The 21284-nt window shown below is 39.9% G+C and overlaps 2 protein-coding genes across 4 annotated transcripts in view; both read left to right on the forward strand.

Annotated features, from left to right (window-relative positions):
• Window positions 1–21284, forward strand: part of LOC114662582 (NADH-cytochrome b5 reductase 3-like) — a 1047486-nt gene that overhangs the window by 419123 nt on the left and 607079 nt on the right. The window lies entirely within an intron of this gene.
• Window positions 1–21284, forward strand: part of si:dkey-103i16.6 (uncharacterized protein LOC557125 homolog) — a 104814-nt gene that overhangs the window by 23759 nt on the left and 59771 nt on the right. The window lies entirely within an intron of this gene.

Genomic DNA, 21284 nt, shown 5'->3' on the forward strand with positions numbered 1-21284 from the left:
TTGTCTGCTTAAAAACTGACACCGTGAATTACTTGGGTGGTTATGTTGCATTCTGTCTTAACAAAGATTCTGCAAACTTGCATAGTGATTATCCCTATCTATGATTCATCTGTTACATAAAAGTTTGTCATAATATTAGGGTAAGTCAGCACTGTAAGCTACCACCAGCAAGTTGTTTTGGTTTTAGTGCCTCTCAAAGATAACATATTTAGCACTTATGTTGTATGACATTGATTCAATCTTCTTACAGAAACATGAAATGGGGGGAGGGAGTAAATTATACCTTGGCAACTTTTCGCTACTGCAGCAGGACTGCCATAAACTCCCCCTTCCTCCCATTCCCCTGCTCCTATGTCAGTATGTATAAATGAAGAAAATGTACACCAATACAACATACTGACATGTGGCGTATCGTGAACCAAGTAATATGAAGTTGTAAACTTTGAAATGAAAATTTTATTTCATAAAATTTTTAAAGGTAGTATATGAATATGGTACTGTACACACTTCTTCTAATTCTTTAGGTACACACTTAAGTTTTTTGTATTATTGTTTCGTAATGTTAAAAAAAAAAAAAAAAAACAAAAAAAAAAAAAAAATGAAAATGCTGCCTTGACCAAAGCACTGCCCGAGGTGTTTGCCTTGTTGCTGACTCTGGATGCGAAAGTATTTTTTAATGTGTTAAATAGGCTACATTAATCATAAAAATTAACGCATTAACTTTCCCAGACTTTATATGATCAGTTTTTGCATTAGAGGTAATGTCCAATATCACTCCTTAGACCACATGTGTCGAACTCCAAGCCTGAAGGGCCGCAGTGGCTGCAGGTTTTCATTCTAACCATCTTCTTCATTATTCACCAGTGTTTGCTGTTAATTAACTTCTTTTGCTTTAGTTTTAATTAACTTGACTCAGGCCCCTTAGTTGTCTCTTTTTATAATTAGCAGCCAAACAATAACGAGAAACAAAACGAGCCGCCACATGACCAGCTCACCTGTGCCCATCACACAATATCTGAAAATAAAGAAAAGTGAAGGTCTCGGTAAGGTTGATCTCTCAGGTCAGCAAAACATTTTGATGAACAGAAAAGCAACAGTTTTGGAAATGTTTGCTGTGGCAGAATGAGAGCAGCAACAGGCCACGGAATTAAATAATGGGCTTAATTAACAACAAGAATAAGCTTCTCATTAATGGATTGGTTGGAGTGAAATTGGTTGGAGTTTGAAATCCCAGTTTAGCTGCTCATCTGTTGGCTCGTTTCACGTCTCATTTCTGTTTGGCTGCCATTTCATGAAGAAACGAATCAATTCAGAGGATTGAATCCTTAAAAACAGGACTATTAAAATGAAGGGAAAAGGAGTTAATTAGCAGTGAAAATTGGTCACTAAAGAAGAAGATGGTTAGAATGAAAACCTGCAGCCACTGCGGCCTTCCAGGCCTGGAGTTTGACACCCCTGCCTTAGACCATTAGTTACACTGACATCATTTAGTTAGGTTTGTGGTTTTAGTCTTCTGCACATATTTTTGTTATGTGCTGCATTTTCAGCTAAACCATAGGAAGCTAAAACTTCAAACTGCTAACATTTAATATTTCATTAACATTTATTTTAAAGATGCTTCTGTCATTTAAAATTAATTTGTGTGAAACTCTCAAACTTTATTTCAATTTATTTTGTTGGGTACTCACAGGATGATGAAAAGATGAGCGAAGCATAGGTAGTGCCAGATGTTTATTTGTATGTTCTTTAGGTGGTCCAATTGTATGAACCCTTTATCCCCCCCCAAAAAATACTCTCTACAGTATATGTACAATATCAGATCCATTTTATTTTTGCTCTACAGTCCCATGGCTGAAGTAAAATTTCTGTATTACCGGAAAATGAGCAATGCCGTCATGGTGTTTTGTAGGTGTATTGCATGTTTTCTTCTTTGCTTACAAAATATTTTTTTTTTGATCTAGTCCCTAATATTCCCATCTATTTCTGTAAGTTGGGCCCATAATGTATTATGTACAGAATTAAAATTTAATAATGCATTCAAGCTCAATTCATTAAGTAGTATATAATGAATCAGTGGAATTTTGTACTGACACTTGACAGAGTGAATGACTGGAATATTTTGTTATTGAAGATGTTTCAGGTTGTTTAACATGGCTCATTTATCCTATTTTAACTAATAATAGAATTATTAAGTGAACAGTTCATTTAAGAGAGATGCATAAACAGTACAACATAAATACAGGCAGATTTTTTTTTCTCTTATTCTATCATATAATGCCAGTAGATGGCACTAGAACTATATACTGTACTCTTCTGATTTTGCAACAGGTTTCAGTGCTCTTTAAAAGACCTGAAATACTGTATATCTAATTATCTGTGAGAGGAAATAATTTTCTGTATTCATAGAGTTTTTATTTTTAACATCTAATTAGACTGTTATGGGTGTAGAAACTTTTGCCTTTAATTTTCTATTACTGTGGTATAGAACATGTGTTAGGACAGCATATATTACAAGGACCATCCTTGGGGGATGATGATTAATAAAGTTGAAGACAACCATCTGGACTGTGTTTATAAACTCAGTTTGTGTTTATAAATACATTATGTAATTTTTTTTTTCCTGAGGCTGATGATACAGCAAAATTTTAAAAGCTTCTATAAAATGCATTTATTACTGCAAACAATTTTGTGAACCTTTAAAAAAAGTAGTTCAATATTGTTTGGTTTGATCAAGTATGCATCTTTTTATCTCCTGGTGTGAAATATAGGGTGTACTAATAAAACTAAGACTGGTAATGTGGAGCTTCATACAAAATGAATATAGGAAGTCATCAGTTCAGTTCTCTCTCTCTCTCTCTCTCTCTCTCTCTCTCTCTCTCTCTCTCTCTCTCTCTCTCTCTCTCTCTCTCTCTCTCTCTCTCTCTCTCTCTCTCTCTCTCTCTCTCTCTCTCTCTCTCTCTCTCTCTCTCTCTCTCTCTCTCTCTCTCTCTCTCTCTCTCTCTCTCTCTTAAACACTTCAGTTTAAAAGGATTAGTGGCTGAATTTTGAAACCAAGGGGGGAAAGGTCTTGCCAAAGCCTGACTACTGAAGCTTGCTGGGCGTTGAAGTCATAATATAATTAGATTACTGTAACTGAATTGAAAAGCTCCCTCCCGGTGGTCTGAAGGTGTCGTAGGCCACAGTGGAATTGTATAGGATGGATTTTAAAAGGGGGAGGGGGGCAGCGGACAGTTTATGTGAATGGAAGTTTCCAAAATCCCTTTAATCTTTTCTCAATTCTTGTGGGATTTATTTGTCATTAAATAACAATCAACGGATTAGGAGAAACATCAAACAGCAAAATTACAAACAAGAACCAGCTTATTATTGAAAACCTCTTCATGGATTTATGCTGGACCCTTTCTGGTGTGTAAGTTCTATAACTTGGAGTAAAAAATGTAACAAATCAGCTTCACAAAAGAGAGAGTAAAAATGGATAATAATTCTATAGCCATATTTTGAGTTGGGTATGTTTCCTTGATTACTATCCCTTAGACAGCTTGGTCTTTCAGTTGCTATGCACCAGCGCACTACAGACAAACTTTGCATGGCCCATGCTAAACTAATTTGAGTCAATTTGTCTACATCATTTCCACAATCGTTCAGTGCATCTTAAGTTACGCATACAACATTGCATGATAAAAGCCTAGTGAGCAGCTGCTCGCTGTTCATTCCAACGTGGCCTGGCTGTTGCTAGTTTTTCACCATGGTTTCTGTATATCCTAGTGACGGTGTTGGTTTTTCAACTCCCGAGTTAAGCCTCTGTCTGGTTAAGTCCTTCTTTAGTTGAGGACAGCTGCTATACAATTTGCTGATGTAAGTCTGACCTTTTAAAAATGGTGTGGGTGGACATTTACATATATAGTTTTTTGTCTCTCCACCCTCTTCCCATTATCTTGATAAAGCTTACTATTAAATATAAAGGCTTGGCCCAGAAATAATTTACTGTGGTTTTAAGTCTATTCAGAATAATTAAAAAATTATGGGATACATATAAATACATATAAATTGTGACTTTAATTTAAATGAGACAAAAATCATGTGAATTACTTTTTTTTTTTTTTTTTTTGCAACTAATATAGAAATTTCCTTTGGAATATTTAAGCCTATTTTAAATCAAGTATGGATTATGCAGAATCAAATTTGTTTGTAGAGTTCAATATACAGTGTGTATGTACAATATATAATAAATACAATTGCTGATTATTAATAGTGTTGACATACTCTGTAGAAGTTTTAATTGTGCTTATGTGGTTTCTTCCCCTCCGTTTGGTTGGATGTCTATCTTTTTTTCACTCTTCCCACTAAATTAGATGTCTCTGGTTACTTGGTGATATTTTTCTATTTAAATTTTTAATTTTAATTGTAGAGTTTTGTGATGAGTTTTGTGATATGAAAGAAAAATTAGTTTTAATTAGCATACGTAAATTTAGACTAAGGAAGGATTTCCTGAGTGCTTTGGGAAGCCTGTGTAAAATGTAATGTAGATCTCTTTCTAAAAGCAAAGCTGCAGTCTGCTAATAGTTAAAGGTGTTTTTTTTTTTTTTTTTAAACTCAAATTAATATATGATATAAATAGTAGGTTCAAAATCAAACTATCATTTCCAGTCAATACAATTATTTGAATATAGTTTAAAACATGTGGTTAGTGTCTTGTATCATCAGAAATCTTCATTTAATTATTTATTACATTTCACTGTTTTGATCATATTTTACAGTTGAATTTCATGTATTGTGCAGCAGTTGTATAGTTTTAAATTTGATGTAATGGGTTTCAATTAATTAACTGTAAATTACATCATGATTAATTGTAACCTAAGTCTTACTGCATTAGTTCATTTTCCATATTTTTATGCAAACCTTTTTATTTGATGTCTCTTGCATTGGGTAATAAGCATTCACAGGGGTCATATTTTGTCCCTTAGTTTATTGGCCTTTTGTTGGCTCTTTTGTTATTTACAGCCCGGTTCAGTAAGGATGAGCCATTTATTTTCATCTAATTGGAGGGGCTTGCTTTTTACATTCATTGCCTGGTTCACTGAAAGTCAAAGGGTAGTGGTAAGATGAGACAAGGGTTAGCCAAAATTAATTATCCAGCCATGAAATCATGATACCCAAGTTCCATTTCTGGTCTTCTTTTTAAAGGAGTTTTTAACTAGCATAAACACAAAAACATTACTTTTCTAATTGAGTATGTTCATGATTCCAAAGCACCAATTAAAATGTGCCTCTTTTTAAAATATTTGTCTGACAAGGTTGTTAAATTTACTTTTCCAATTAAAATGTTTTAAAATATTGTACAAAAGATTGTAAATAAGTCTTTCTTTGTTTTTACAGCAACTTCATTGTTTTAATAATATCAGTTTTCAAATATTACTCTGCTCACCACTTTTGCTTTTTTTCCTGATTTGATAACTCCTCATGCTAACAGCCATCAGACATCAAAAGTCTGAAATTGTCTTTCTGGTCCAGCATTTGCAACAAACATAATAAGAAATTGCTAGTTGTTCTGTTTTACAGTATTGATGTCTCAGTACCTCAGTACCAGCAACTCTGGATGTACTTGGGTGTAGTTCACAGCCATTAATGGGTTATGTAGTAAAATTATAAATCAATTGGTATGTCTCATATTAAAAGCCAAAATTTACCTGTCATTTTAAATTTGTACTATGGTCCTGTTTCATAATAAAATTGAACATTGACCACCTGAGACTGACTGTTTTTTGTTCCCCACTTGTGTCTGACTTCACACTAACTAGTGTGGATATAGAAAGGTCAGAAAAGCAAATAAACAAATTAGAAATTAACTGCGCCACCTTTAATATCTTTTTCTTTTTCTTTTTTTTTTTGTCTCATTTGCTAATGTATTGGTGGACTCCTTGGTTCTGACAGTTCAACTAATTGGATGTTCAGCAGCAGCTGTACCCAAAGCCATAGGGTCAGGAGGTGGAGGAAGATGGATGTTATTAGGGTCTGATGAATATGACTTAGATTGGGAAATTGGGGGTTTCTCTCTAGAATCATAAGTACCATGGTCATGAATACTGCACACAAAAAGCCTTTTGAAAGGTTTATGAGTTGGCAAGTTTATTTCATTTAAAGTGCCTCTCCTGGCTATGGAGGAGAGAGTGACTGTAGCTTGATGGCTAATGTTCTCGTTCTTGAGTATGGTGTAACCTTTGCAGAATTACGGTAAGTTAGGTTAAATTAAAAATCAATGAATTCAGTTCAAATGGATGTACTTGCAGTGCTTTTCTTGTTGAAATAGAGTTAGTACATTTACATTTACTTATTTGGTTGATGCCTTTATCCAAGGAGACTTACAACATCTGAGATACAATTAGTTACATTCCATTTTGCTTTTTCAGTTATAGCACCAATGACTTGCCTTATAGACTCACAGTGTCAGTAGTGGGATTTGACCCCACAGCCACAGAGCTTGAAGTTCAAAGCCTTAACTAATACTCCACACAGCCTACATTTTACTGGTATGCTAAAAACTAGTGTACACAAAATGTACAAATCTACATGCAAAAGGTAATGGGAAATTTGACATTTTATTATAATGTGATAAGTTTCGTATAGGTAGTGCCTTTCATGTGAACTGTGTGTAATAAGTGAGCTTACTTTAAGAATATTGCCCAGGGTGATGTGTGGTTCAGTCCTGATTGGGGATCTGGCCCAGCACAACTCTGCATTTCATTAAGCAGGTTTGGTTAAGTACAGTGCATCACTTTTTCCACATTTTATTATGTTACAGCCTTATTTCAAAATGAATTCAATTAATTTTTTTCCCTCAGAATTCTACACACAACACCCCATAATGACAATGTGAAAAAAGTTTACTTGAGGTTTTTGCAAATTTATTAAAAATAAAAAAAATTGAGAAAGCACATGTACATAAGTGTTCACAGCCTTTGCTCAATACTTTGTCGATGCATCTTTGGCAGCAATTACAGCCTCAAGTCTTTTTGAATATGATGCCACAAGCTTGGCACACCTATCCTTAGCTAGTTTTGCCCATTCCTCTTTGCAGCACCTCTCAAGCTCCATCAGGTTGGATGGGAAGCGTCGGTGCACAGCCATTTTAAGATCTCTCCAGAGATGTTCAATCGGATTCAAGTCTGGGCTCTGGCTGGGCCACTCAAGGACATTCACAGCTGTTGTCCTGAAGCCACTACTTTGATATCTTGGCTGTGTGCTTAGTGTCGTTGTCCTGCTGAAAGATGAACCGTTGTCCCAGTCTGAGGTCAAGAGCGCTCTGGAGCAGGTTTTCATCCAGGATGTCTCTGTACATTGCTGCAGTCATCTTTCCCTTTATCCTGACTAGTCTCCCAGTTCCTGCCGCTGAAAAACATCCCCACAGCATGATGCTGCCACCACCATGCTTCACTGTAGGGATGGTATTGGCCTGGTGATGAGCGGTGCCTGGTTCCCTCCAAACGTGATGCCTGGCATTCACACCAAAGAGTTCAATCTTTGTCTCATCTGACCAGAGAATTTTCTTTCTCATTTTCTGAGAGTCTGTCGGGTGCCTTTTGGCAAACTCCAGGCGGGCTGCCATGTGCCTTTTACTAAGGAGTGGCTTCCATCTGGCCACTCTACCATACAGGCCTGATTGGTGGATTGCTGCAGAGATGGTTGTCCTTCTGGAAGGTTCTCCTCTCTCCACAAAGGACCTCTGGAGCTCTGACAGAGTGACCATCGGGTTCTTGGTCACCTCCCTGACTAAGGCCCTTCTCCCCTGATCGCTCAGTTTAGATGGCCGGCCAGCTCTAGGAAGAGTCCTGGTGGTTTCGAACTTCTTCCACTTATGGATGATAGAGGCCACTGTGCTCATTGGGACCTTCAGAGCAGCAGAAATTTTTCTGTAACCTTCCCCAGATTTGTGCCTCGAGACAATCTTGTCTCGGAGGTCTACAGACAATTCCTTTGACTTCATGCTTAGTTTGTGCTCTGACATGAACTGTCAGCTGTGGGGCCTTATATAGACAGGTGTGTGCCTTTCCAAATCATGTCCAATCAACTGAATTTACCACAAGTGGACTCCAATTAAGCTGCAGAAACATCTCACGGATGATCAGGGGAAACAGGATGCACCTGAGCTCAATTTTGAGCTTCATGGCAAAGGCTGTGAATACTTATGTACATGTGATTTCTCAGTTTTTTTATTTTTAATAAATTTGCAAAAATCTCGAGTAAACTTTTTTCATGTTGTCATTATGGGGTGTTGTGTATAGAATTCTGAGGAAAAAAATAAATTTCATCCATTTTGGAATAAGGCTGTAACATAACAAAATGTGGAAAAAGTGAGGCGCTGTGAATACTTTCCGGATGCATTGTATGTTTAAAGCCAGTGGTTTAGCACTGGGAGACAGGAGAGAAAAAAGACACGTCTTTCACTGTGTTTGCTTGGAGGTGGTGTGAATGAGAGAAAAAGAAACTGCACTTTTATTGGTTTAGTGCAAAGAGACTTGTGAAAACATGTTATGCGTTTCATTACAATTGAAATAAGTGCCACCTGTGGGAAATCATTAAGGCTTTAGCCTTTTGTTTTCTTTGGCAGAAGGGTAATTGTTGTATGTTTTATGTTTGTTTTAATATATGTTTATTATGGTCATTATTGTCACATGTACCTGATACAAACAGGAATCCTGGATTTTCAGTGAGGCATTACAAATTTCTGCTTAATGAATTCTTATGTCTTCATTCAAATCTGAGGAAAATCTCTAAACATATTCTAATCTACACAATTATCACTTTACTGTAATTTTTCCTCTGCGTCTAATTCAGCATTGTTTGTATAACTGGTTTATTGTACAGACATAATCTGACTGTTTAAGATGAGGGAAGGGTAGAAAGCAGTGTCTTTCATCAGGGTGAAAGATAAGTGTGTTGGTTCTGGTGAAGAAGGTGACATACTGTATATTATATACTGTTGCTTTTGGCACATTAAATGAATGATCACAGATGGCAAAATAGGCATCCTTCTTTCACTCGTAAAAAATAATTATACATTTACCTAATGAGTTCAAAAAATGATGGCTTCAGAGACTTGGTTTCGTCCGTTTATAGGAGATGGACGTCTGAAGCACAGCTCCGCTAGCAGCGGCTTTATTTTCCCACGTATTTCATATTATTTAGAGGTATCCTGTATTTAACCCGACCAAGGAACTTCCACTACAATATACAAGCATGAGTAACAAGAAGAAAAGTCAGAAAGAACCAGAAAAGAAACTTAAAGCTGCATCAAAGTCCGGACAGACTTCCTGAGTGCAAGTGTAAGGTATGGCCTCACGGAGACTGACCTGGAACAGGCAGACGAGTGCGCAGAATTCCTGGGACCCCGCTCCATTGTATCGTCTCCAGTCGAGAGTGAAAATGGGAGCGAAGGCGCAAGTGATATAGGTCGCGATGGATCGCCGATTTCTGAGGATCATTCGAGACTAGAAAGGGCTCTGCAGGACGTGCTCTCATCTACTCATCGCGAGCCTGTAACAGGTGCTGCATTTTCACTTGCGGAGCACGAAAGCCGAAGCGAACTGTCCGAACTGAAAGAGATGATCGCTACACAGAAAGAGATGGATCGCTACACAGTCCACTGCCATGGTTACGGCCATGAAGGAGCTTAAGAAAGATAACACAAATGATCTTAAGAAGGTGGCCATTGAGCTCAAGAAGGATAACAAAGATAAGGAAACGCGTTTATTTAAACGTTTTGACGTGAACTTTAAAGCTATGTTGGAGAAATTAGTGGAACACATTGAAGAAACTAATTCCAAACTGAAAAGGCTTGATGATCATATTAATGATGTTTCAGATGAGCTGGAAGACGTTAAGCAGGGACTCACGGCTCGAGTGGAAACAGCGGAACAACTGGCATCTAACGCCGATGAAAAAGCCACAGCTGCGAACACGGAATGCAAAAAACTTGGAGACAGACTTGCAGCCCTGGAGGATGGGTGCAGAAGAAATAATATAAGAATTGAGGGTATACCTGAGAAATGAGAAAGCTCAAGCCCAGTGAAATTTGCAGTAGAATTACTGTCTAAAATAATTGGAGATGACTTTAAACTCGACATTGAGATAGCCACGGCTTATCGCACAAAGATACCAAGTGCCTTTAAACCTAGGTCTTTTATTGTCCGCTTCGAGCGACTAAGATGTAAGCTTGATGTGATGGCACTTCTCAGACACAAGCAAGAGATTATATTCGAAAAATAATCTTATTCGTATTTTTCCCGACTTCTCACCATCAACAGCTGCAAAACGCAGATCCTACATCGACATTAAAAGGATGCTACGGAAAGCCGATATCAAATACAGCCTCTTGTATCCTGCCAAACTGAAAGTGGAAGTTCAAGATCGACATTATATTTTCTTCAGCAAAGAAGAAGCTGAAAAAGAACTAAAGAAGCTGTTTCCGACACTTTTTTGAAAGTTAATAAAGAGCCGTATTCTATCAAGGCACGGGAAGGACCTGTGATCTGATCTCTGGATCCATGTTTAAAGAGACTGGTATTATAATTATACATCCCTTATTTTCTTTTTTTTTTTTTTTATCTGGACTTTATATGTTATATGTTTATGTTTTAATCAGAGTTATACAGTTATAGACGTGAGTGTGAAAATGTGGAAGTGATTAAAGTAGGATTCGTTTTATTTTTTTTTATTTTTTTTATTTTACTATACCTTAAAGTAGACTGTTTAACTTCATACCCTTGGTTTATTGCTTGTTCTACTATTTATACAATTACCATTATACTATTACAGTAGGAATTACCAGGTTTATCCTAGACTAGTTTTTAAAATCATTCCCAGGGTTGGTTTTTTTTTTCCTTTTTTTTTTTTTTTTTTTTAAAATCTTAATATCTTAACTTAAAAGCGCTGAAGATTATTTCAAGCTTAAATATTGTTAATGAGAACATTTTCGGCAGATAGTATTAAGAATTTAACTGCAAAAGATATCTCTGTTTTAATTCTGTAACGCCGCTGCAGGGTGGGGTTTGTTTTGTTTTGGACGTGCTCTGTCTCTTCGTATGTCAGAGGACTGGAACATCGCGAAGTGGGATCTAGCCTCATGTGGGGAGGCAAAATGGGGGGGTGGGGGGATAAAGGGGGGAGAGAAGGAGAGCAGGTTATATCTAATCCATCCATCCATCCATTGTCTCCCGCTTATCCGAGGTCGGGTCGCTGGGGCAGCAGCTTGAGCAGAGATGCCCAGACTTCCCTCTCCCCGGCCACTTCTTCTAGCTCTTCCGGGAGAATCCCAAGGCGTTCCCAGGCCAGTCGAGAGACATAGTCCCTCCAGCGTGTCCTGGGTCTTCCCCGGGGCCTCCTCCCGGTTGGACGTGCCTGGAACACCTCACCAGGGAGGCGTCCAGGAGGCATCCTGATCAGATGCCCGAGCCACCTCATCTGACTCCTCTCGATGCGGAGGAGCAGCGGCTCTACTCTGAGCCCCTCCCGGATGACTGAGCTTCTCACCCTATCTTTAAGTGAAAGCCCAGACACCCTGCGGAGGAAACTCATTTCAGCCGCTTGTATTCGCGATCTCGTTCTTTCGGTCACTACCCATAGCTCATGACCATAGGTGAGGGTAGGAACATAGATCGACTGGTAAATTGAGAGCTTCGCCTTGCGGCTCAGCTCCTTTTTCACCATGACAGACTGATGCAACGCCCGCATTACTGCGGATGTCGCACCGATCCGCCTGTCGATCTCACGCTCCATTCTTCCCTCACTCGTGAACAAGACCCTGAGATACTTGAACTCCTCCACTTGGGGCAGGATCTCGCTACCAACCCTGAGAGGGCACTCCACCCTTTTCCGGTTGAGGACCATGGTCTCGGATTTGGAGGTGCTGATTCTCATCCCAGCCGCTTCACACTCGGCTGCGAACCGATCCAGAGAGAGCTGAAGATCACGGCCTGATGAAGCAAACAGGACAACATCATCTGCAAAAAGCAGTGACCCAATCCTGAGCCCACCAAACCGGACCCCCTCAACACCCTGGCTGCGCCTAGAAATTCTGTCCATAAAAGTTATGAACAGAATCGGTGACAAAGGGCAGCCCTGGCGGAGTCCAACTCTCACTGGAAACGGGTTCGACTTACTGCCGGCAATGCGGACCAAGCTCTGGCACTGATCGTACAGGGACTGAACAGCCCTTATCAGGGGGGCCGGTACCCCCCACAGGATTCCCCGAGGGACACGGTCGAATGCCTTTTCTAAGTCCACAAAACACATGTAGACTGGTTGGGCAAACTCCCATGCACCCTCCAGGACCCTGCTAAGGGTATAGAGCTGGTCCACTGTTCCGCGACCAGGACGAAAACCACACTGTTCCTCCTGAATCCGAGGCTCGACTATCCGACGGACCCTCCTCTCCAGGACCCCTGAATAGACTTTTCCAGGGAGGCTGAGGAGTGTGATCCCTCTGTAGTTGGAACACACCCTCCGATCCCCCTTCTTAAAGAGGGGGACCACCACCCCGGTTTTGCCAATCCAGAGGCACTGTCCCTGATGTCCATGCGATGTTGCAGAGGCGTGTCAGCCAAGACAGTCCTACAACATCCAGAGCCTTGAGGAACTCCGGGCGTATCTCATCCACCCCCGGGGCCCTGCCACCAAGGAGTTTTTTGACCACCTCGGTGACCTCAGTCCCAGAGATGGGGGAGCCCACCTCTGAGTCCCCAGGCTCTGCTTCCTCATTGGAAGGCATGTTAATGGGATTGAGGAGGTCTTCAAAGTATTCCCCCCACCGACCCACAACGTCCCGAGTCGAGGTCAGCAGCGCACCATCCCCACCATATACAGTGTTGACAATGCACTGCTTCCCCTTCCTGAGACGCCGGATGGTGGACCAGAATCTCCTCGAAGCCGTCCGAAAGTCATTCTCCATGGCCTCCCCAAACTCCTCCCACGCCCGAGTTTTTGCCTCAGCAACCACCAAAGCCGCATTCCGCTTGGCCTGCCGGTACCTATCAGCTGCCTCCGGGGTCCCACAGGACAAAAGGGTCCCGTAGGACTCCTTCTTCAGCTTGACGGCATCCTTCACCGCCGGTGTCCACCAGCGGGTTCGGGGATTGCCGCCACGACAGGCACCGACCACCTTACGGCCACAGCTCCGGTCAGCTGCCTCAACAATAGAGGCACGGAACATGGCCCATTCGGACTCAATGTCCCCCCACCTCCCTCGGGATGTGGTCGAAGTTCTGCCGGAGGTGGGAGTTGAAGCTACTTCTGACAGGGGGCTCTGCCAGACGTTCCCAGCAGACCCTCACAACACGTTTGGGCCTACCACGCCTGACCGGCATCCTCCCCCACCATCGAAGCCAACTCACCACCAGGTGGTGATCAGTTGACAGCTCCGCCCCTCTCTTCACCCGAGTGTCCAAGACATGTGGCCGCAAGTCCGACGACACGACCACAAAGTCGATCATCGAACTGAGGCCTAGGGTGTCCTGGTGCCAAGTGCACATATGAACACCCCTATGCTTGAACATGGTGTTCGTTATGGACAATCCGTGACGAGCACAGAAGTCCAATAACAAAACACAGCTCGGGTTCAGATCAGGGGGGCCATTCCTCCCAATCACGCCCTTCCAGGTCTCACTGTCATTGCCCACGTGAGCATTGAAGTCTCCCAGCAGAACGAGGGAGTCCCCAGAAGGTATGCCCTCTAGCACCCCCTCCAGGGACTCCAAAAAGGGTGGGTACTCTGAACTGCTGTTCGGTGCATACGCACAAACAACAGTTAGGACCTGTCCCCCCACCCGAAGGCGAAGGGAGGCTACCCTCTCGTCCACCGGGGTAAACCCCAATGTACAGGCTCCAAGTTGGGGGGCAATAAGTATACCCACACCTGCTCGGCGCCTCTCACCGGGGGCAACTCCAGAGTGGTAGAGAGTCCAGCCTCTCTCAAGGAGATTGGTTCCAGAGTCCAAGCTGTGCGTCGAGGTGAGCCTGACTATATCTAGCCGGAACCTCTCAACTTCGCGCACTAGCTCAGGCTCCTTCCCCTTCAGAGAGGTGACATTCCACGTCCCAAGAGCCAGTTTCTGTAGCCGAGGATCGGACCGCCAATGTATATCTAATCTATTCTTGTAATTCTTATAATTATAAATATCAATGCAACAATAGGCTAAAATGCAATAACTCATGGGGAACCTTGAAACTAAGATTAAAACTGCCATATTACCAATTAAAACTATAAATGACATTAAAAACTCAGAATCAATGTCTCCATGATGGGACAGTTAACTTTGTGAGCTGGAATGTTAAAGGCCTGAATCACGAATTAAAGAGAAAGAAAGTATGCTCTCACCTAACAGGCTTAAACGCTAAAATAGTATTTCTACAGGAGACCCACTTACTAACCAAGGATCAGTTCAGATTACAAAAAGACTGGACTGGCCAAATGTTCCATTCTAGCTTTATAAAGAAAACTAGAGGGGTGGGAATTCTCATACATAGAACAGTTCCATTTGTAGCATCAGAGGTAGTGTCGGACCCTGAAGGGAGATATGTGATGGTCATGGGCAACTTATATAACGGTAAAATGATTTTGATAAATGTTTATGCACCCAATGTTGATGATAAGGAATTCATGCAAAATCTATTTGCATCCATTCCCAATGTGAACACTCATAAAATTATAATGGCTGGGGACTTTAATTGTGTTTTAAATCCACTCTTAGATAGGACTCCTGTGACAGGGGGGACGACATCTAATACTGCAAAGATAATTACACAGTTTTTAAATGATCACAACTTATCAGACCCCTGGAGGTTTCTTAACCCAAACTCAAGAACATATTCGTTCTACTCACCAGTACATTATAGCTACTCAAGAATTGATTATTTTTTTATAGATAATAATTTCCTGCCTACAATTAAATCATGCAAATATGACACAATTGTTATCTCTGACCATGCCCCTCTAGTCTTGGAGCTAAAATCATTAAGCCCCTCACACTCACCTCGCAGATGGCGTCTTAACCCTCTTTTATTGGCAGACGAGAACTGCACAGAATTTATATCCAAACGAATCAGCTTCTTCCTAGAGACAAACACGTCCACAGAGGTTTCTGCAGGAACACTCTGGGGAAACTCTAAAGGCCTTCTTAAGAGGCCAGATTATTTCATATCTTTCCCATAGAAATAAACTAGGGGGCTCCGCCCCCTGCTCGCTTCGCTCGCCAACCCCTGGTGTTGGGAATGACAAAGAGCGTGATGTATGAATGAGATATAGAATAGTGTGACGGTGTAGATGATGCAAATAGAAAGCAAACAATAAAGTGTGTGGCACAGTGTAAAGGTTTATTGGAAAATTTCTTTGTACACGCCGTTTAAGTGTAAAAGGTAATTCCAGGTCAGAACTTGTAAGGTCAATGAAGATGGTCATTATCGTGATCAGAGTCAACTTTGTCAGAGCTTAGAAAGAGTTGTGTCTCTCCAGGAAGTAATGGAATGACTTGGGTATTTATGTTTTCCACATTAATATTTTTTGGACATAATATAGTGCGTTGTGTTAAAAGGGGCATTTGGTCTAATGAGATTGCTGTTCCAAATCTCTCTGTAACCAAGTCGTCGCAGATAAAGGCTTGAGGAATTGTAATAATATGTGGCTGAAGTCCATCTGTATTGGTGAGTGTACCATCTCTCAGTTGTAATAAGCAATTGTTATGATCTGGTTCTGGACATCGTATCTTTTTTACTAACTGTATCTTTTGAAAGCAATGCCAATTGTCTGCGTATTTTAAGGTGCACTGAACAATAGCTGAGTGCATGGTATCTGGAAGAATAGCTAATCACTGTTTAAAATCTCCTCCTAATAAAAGTACCTTTCCTCCAAATCGAATATTATTATTCATAAACGTTTGTAGAAGTTTATGAATGGTGTTGAGTAATTGACTTCATGCCATTGTACATTCATCAATAAACAACATTTTTTGAAGACGGATGTCACGTGCAATGCCCCCGTTAATGTTCATAGTGGATACCGATTTGTAGGATCTAATGCAGTTGATAAAGATTTCACTTTCAGGTACATCGTCAGTTAGAATCTTCTGTAGATATTCAGTATATGAATGTAAAGAAGGCAGTCTAATTTGACCCTTTTGACAACAACGTCTAAATGTATTACTTGTATTGCCAGTTGTTTCTTCAGGGAAGTGAACTGAATGACAATGATTGCAAATGACATTCATTAATCCGAATGAATTTTCCCGGTGTATGTTTTGCTTGTGCCATTTGAGAGGCGCGTTGTTGCATATGTAGTATTTGGGACGTGTTGTTTTGGAGCTGTAATCGATTTGCCTGTGCTGTGTGAGACGCCCGTTGTAGCCTTCCTTGCCGTTAACGTATGTCTGAGACGGGAGGTGTTTCGTTTTGAATCCCTGCCTGTTGCGATGCAGCACTTTGATTGATAGTTTGCGTCATGTGGATCCAGGATGTAGATTTGTGCATATTTGCGTTGTTGATTTGTTTCAGGGTGCACTGTTCCAATGCGATGCAGTATTTGTGCACATATGGGAAAGCAGTATGGGCCATTGCCTTTTGGTGGCCTGATATTTACTAAAAGCAAATGAACTATTGTAGGATCTAACGCAGTTCATAAAGTTTTTACTTTTAGGTACATCGTTAGTTAGAAGCTTTAGTTGAGCTTTGCGTTTTTGGAGTCGAGACATTTTTTCTTTTAGAAATATGGATAAGTAATAAGAAGTATTGCACTCACTGTTAATATGGAGACTTTTCTGCGGTTGAACGGTTAATAGTGCCTTATGGCAATGAGATCCACCTATGCTGCATAGCCGTCTATTTTGTTGTTTCTTTCGTGTTCGTGTGTTTGTTCCTGTTATCCTTTCCTTTTCGTTTTGTACCCGTGACCGTGTATTCATGACTTGTTTCTTTCTCAGCATCCGAAATATGGATAAGTAATAAGGAGGGTCGCAGTCACTGTTAATATGTTTCCTTTTCTGCAGTTGAACGGTTAATAGTGCTTTATTGTAAGGAGATCCACCAATGCTGACACCTATGCTGTCTAGTGTGAAGGTGCTGACGTTCACTTTAGAATATGTGGCTTTGGGTGTGACTTCTTATGGATGTGGGTGGGGGGGGGAGGGGGGGATTGTTGAGGATTGTTGTTGCGCGAGCGTCTTCTTTCTTTTTGTGTTCCTGTGTCTTGTTGAATCCCCCTCTTTGTGTGTGTCCCGTCCCTCGCTTGTAGGGTCTGTGGGGTGGTTTTGTGTTCCATGGGCTTGTTGAATCCCCCTCTTGGTGTGTGTCCAGTCCGGTGCCTGTAGGGGGGGGGGGGGGGGCCTTGCTGTTGTGCGCGGGCCCCTTTTTTTTTTTTTTTTTTTTTTCGGGTCTAGTTTCGTGTGCAATGTGTTTCGTGCTTTTCCTGCGTTTGACTTTGCGCCTCATTTCTCCTTTTTGTATGTGCTCACTCCTTTTTTCTGTGGTCTTGTCCGCCACTCGCGGCCCCTCATCCGCCTTTGTCGCCCTCTTTTCTCCGCCTTTCTCCGACTCTCGCGGACTCTTTTTGCGCCTGCGCCTCTCGCGGCCCCTCATCCGCCTCTCTCGCCCTCTTTTGTCCGCCTTTCTCGGCTCCTCAGCCGACTCTCGCGGACTCTTTTTGCGCCTGCGCAGTACGTCTTTTTGCAGCTACGGCCCATGGCCGGATGTGCCTGCGTCCATCATCCGGTTTAGCATTCTCGGTTAGTAATATGGATTAGAAACCAAGAAAGTGTCAGAGCTAAGAAATGAAATTACTAGAATAGATGAAGAACAAGCCAGGCGTCCAAGTGAAGCTCTTCACAGGAAAAGGCAGGCCCTGCATACAGAACTTAACATCTTAACAACTAAAGAAACTGAACAACTTATTTATAAGTCTAGACAGCATTACTATGAACACGGAGAGAAAGCTAATAAGCTTTTAGCTCAACAAATTCATAAACAAGAAGTTCACAATGCAATACCAGTAATCACCAACAAGAATGGAGAAGAAATCATCGACCATAATAAAATAATGCACACATTTAGAGATTACTTTAAGTCTTTATATTCCACTGAGCCCAAAGAAGACAACACGCAATCTAATGCATTTCTGGATAATTCACAAATACCACAAATAGATGCTTTAAGTGCTGAGGAACTGGATAAACCTCTAACGCTAACAGAATTACTAGACGCTATAAAGTCACTACAAAGCGGGAAATCATCAGGCCCTGATGGTTACCCCGTAGAGTTTTATAAGAAATTCTCCACTCGGCTAACTCCACTCTTATTGGCAACATTTACAGAAGCTAAAGACCACCAAATACTACCTCAAACATTTCGACAAGCATTAATCACCGTCTTTCCTAAACAAAATAAGGACTTGTTACAATGTGCATCATATAGACCAATTTCACTCCTGAATAATGATGTTAAGATACTCTCAAAAATCCTAGCTAGAAGGATGGAGAAAGTGCTGCCCTCGGTAATATCACAAGATCAAACTGGATTTATTTGTCTAATGTTGCCTTATTAAAAAGCTTAAAGCAATTTTCCTTTAGCTAAGCTCTCCTTCTCAGGGGTGGGGTTTGATTTGTCTTCAAATTTGTTGGGTTATAAATTGATCTGTTTGTATGGAATGATTACAATGAAAATTAATAAAATAAAAATATTAAAAAAAAAATAAAAAAAAAAAAATGATGGCTTCACAAGGGCCTGATTCAAGGATTTGTATTCTTGTGCCAAACTTGCAATGTATTACAACTATGTTTTAAAATGTAACAATCTAGAATATCTCCAAAAAATCTTCTGTATCTCAAATGTGACTGCAAAATCATTCCTGCATAAATAAAGTTAGTCTGAGAATAATCAGAAATCAGACCTGTTAATCCAATGCTAGAAGTATGGAAATATTGGGTCTGGAGTAGCACAATGGAAGGCTTTTCTTTTATGTCATGAATAGTAAGCCTAAGATCTTATGCAATGGAAGTGGTTGTTAGAAGTAGTAGGATTTTCTAGTGAGTTTAAGTGGAGTATTGTGACCCAGCACCTTCCTTGATTCCTCCTATAGCCTGGCCCCTCCATCACAGTTTCACAGTACACAATGATAAATTGTATTTCCCCACATAATGTAGATATCAGAAGATGGAGAGATGCCTACTAGTTTTTTTTTTGCGCCATAGAACATGAGCCAATGTAATACAGTTTTCTACAAATGCTTTGCAATCAATTTAAAAAAAGAAGCTGGGAGCATTACATAGTTTAGTAAATATGACTGTAGCATAGTTTTCTGTGTTTAGTATGGAACTTCTGGATCATATCCACTTACTAACCTCAAACGTTCATAATTGAAATTCTAGTTTACAAAGGAAAAGGATGGCTCACTGGATTTGGATGTGATATAGGGTCAAGCTCAAACAGCATTACTAAAAATGTGATGTTCTATGCCAGACTAACACAGTTTTGTCACTGTTGAAACACATTACTTCTACAAAGCCACTGTTAGAAACTAGCCTGTACAAATACTTTCTGAAACAATACCTATAAGTACTGAGGAGGAGGAATTATTCACATCTTATTAAAGGATGTTTCAGAATCTAATAACTTCTAACTAGCAATATATCTTTGCAATTCTGCCATGGTGAGAGCTTTTAGATCAACTGCTTCATGTGTTTTAAGGTTATATTTCAGTAATTTGGAATGCCATACTCTTTGATTAATTAAAGGCAATAACCGGTCAGCAGCAAAATCATTTTAGCAAATTCAAAAGAGGCTGCATATTTCACTCTTATAAGAAAATATATTAATTTTCTTATTTACACAATTTATTTTTTTATACAAAATGAAAGATTGTAACTTAATGAATTTGACCTAATCTGGACATACTTTTGATCACTTTTTATAATGCAATATGGTAAATAAAACTAACTTTTTATGTTTTTTTTTTTTTTTAAACTGTTTTTATAGTCATTTCTTCAGCTTGTGTAAGAGGCGTCTGTCTTGTCAACAGACTAGCAGACTTTCTCTAGTTGTCTGAAAGAATTGCTAATTAAACTAACACAATGTAGTTGTTACTTTTTATTTTCAACACAATGCCGTGTAATTGTGTGCCCTGTGAACAGTGCTGTATAAAATAGTTATTGTGACTGTTGGCTAGAACACAGTTGTAACAGAGAAGTTTTTGACAGCTGCTGTTAAAAAAAATACTAGGAGACCCAAACAAAACCAGAACTGCAAAACCCAGAAAATACTGTAACCAAAACATTAAGTCTGACAAATGCACAGCAGTCTCTTGCCTTGAGTAGTCTTATAGAAAACTCATTTCAAACACCATGATGATTGGATGCTGGGAGTAGCAAACCTTAAGTTTATGTACTTTCTGGTTTGTAACGGAACAACACAAAACTTGCTGCTTTCCTATGATGGGAACGCATTACCAACATCAATATCACTGTCATTAGACAAAAATGTGTCTATCATGTGATTCAAAATGGTGGCCATAATATAAACCAATAATTAAAAGACACACAATAATGAAAATAATCAATAGTTCTTGCAAAACTGAGCAAATGCAGGAAAAAAATATGGGAAATCCATAAAATCTTTATGCTGTTTATTTACCCACACAAAAACACAATTCAAGTTATTGTTAATTGTACATTTTCTAGGTGGTATGTGAAATTTTGTTTTCTTTTGTTAGGTGTAATGGCTTATGGTTCATTAGTATTTGACATGTTCTAGAAAACAACATAAATCAGTAGTAGAAATTTGCAAATATCTTTAAACAGTCCATTCTGTTTTAGGATTAAATGAAGGATTAATTAATGGTATGTTCAATTTGCTATGTAGTTTTATGTATTTATTTAAAACTGCATATCCTTATAGTCGTTAAAGATGTATGTACAGAACATTTTCAAAATATCATGAGGGAAGGAAAAAGCACCTTAAATGAATACTCCTCTCATCAATTAAAAGATTAATCATTTTTAAGTTACTTACCCTATGTATTTTTTTGTAGTGATAGCTGAAAAATTATTTGTTTCAAAATATTAAAATCTTCATTCTGCATGAAAACGTCACTGCAAACTACATGGGTAAATAACATAAAAATATCGGTTTTGGGTGAAGTATTTGTTTAAAATGTGGTGCAGTGGTAGCGCTGCTGCCTCGCAGAAAGGAGACCAGTGTCCTCCCTTCATTGCAACCTTTGTTAGATGGGATAGGCTCCAGGTTAGAAAATGACT

This window comes from Erpetoichthys calabaricus, chromosome 1, assembly GCF_900747795.2.
Source record: "Erpetoichthys calabaricus chromosome 1, fErpCal1.3, whole genome shotgun sequence".
NCBI lineage: Eukaryota > Metazoa > Chordata > Cladistia > Polypteriformes > Polypteridae > Erpetoichthys > Erpetoichthys calabaricus.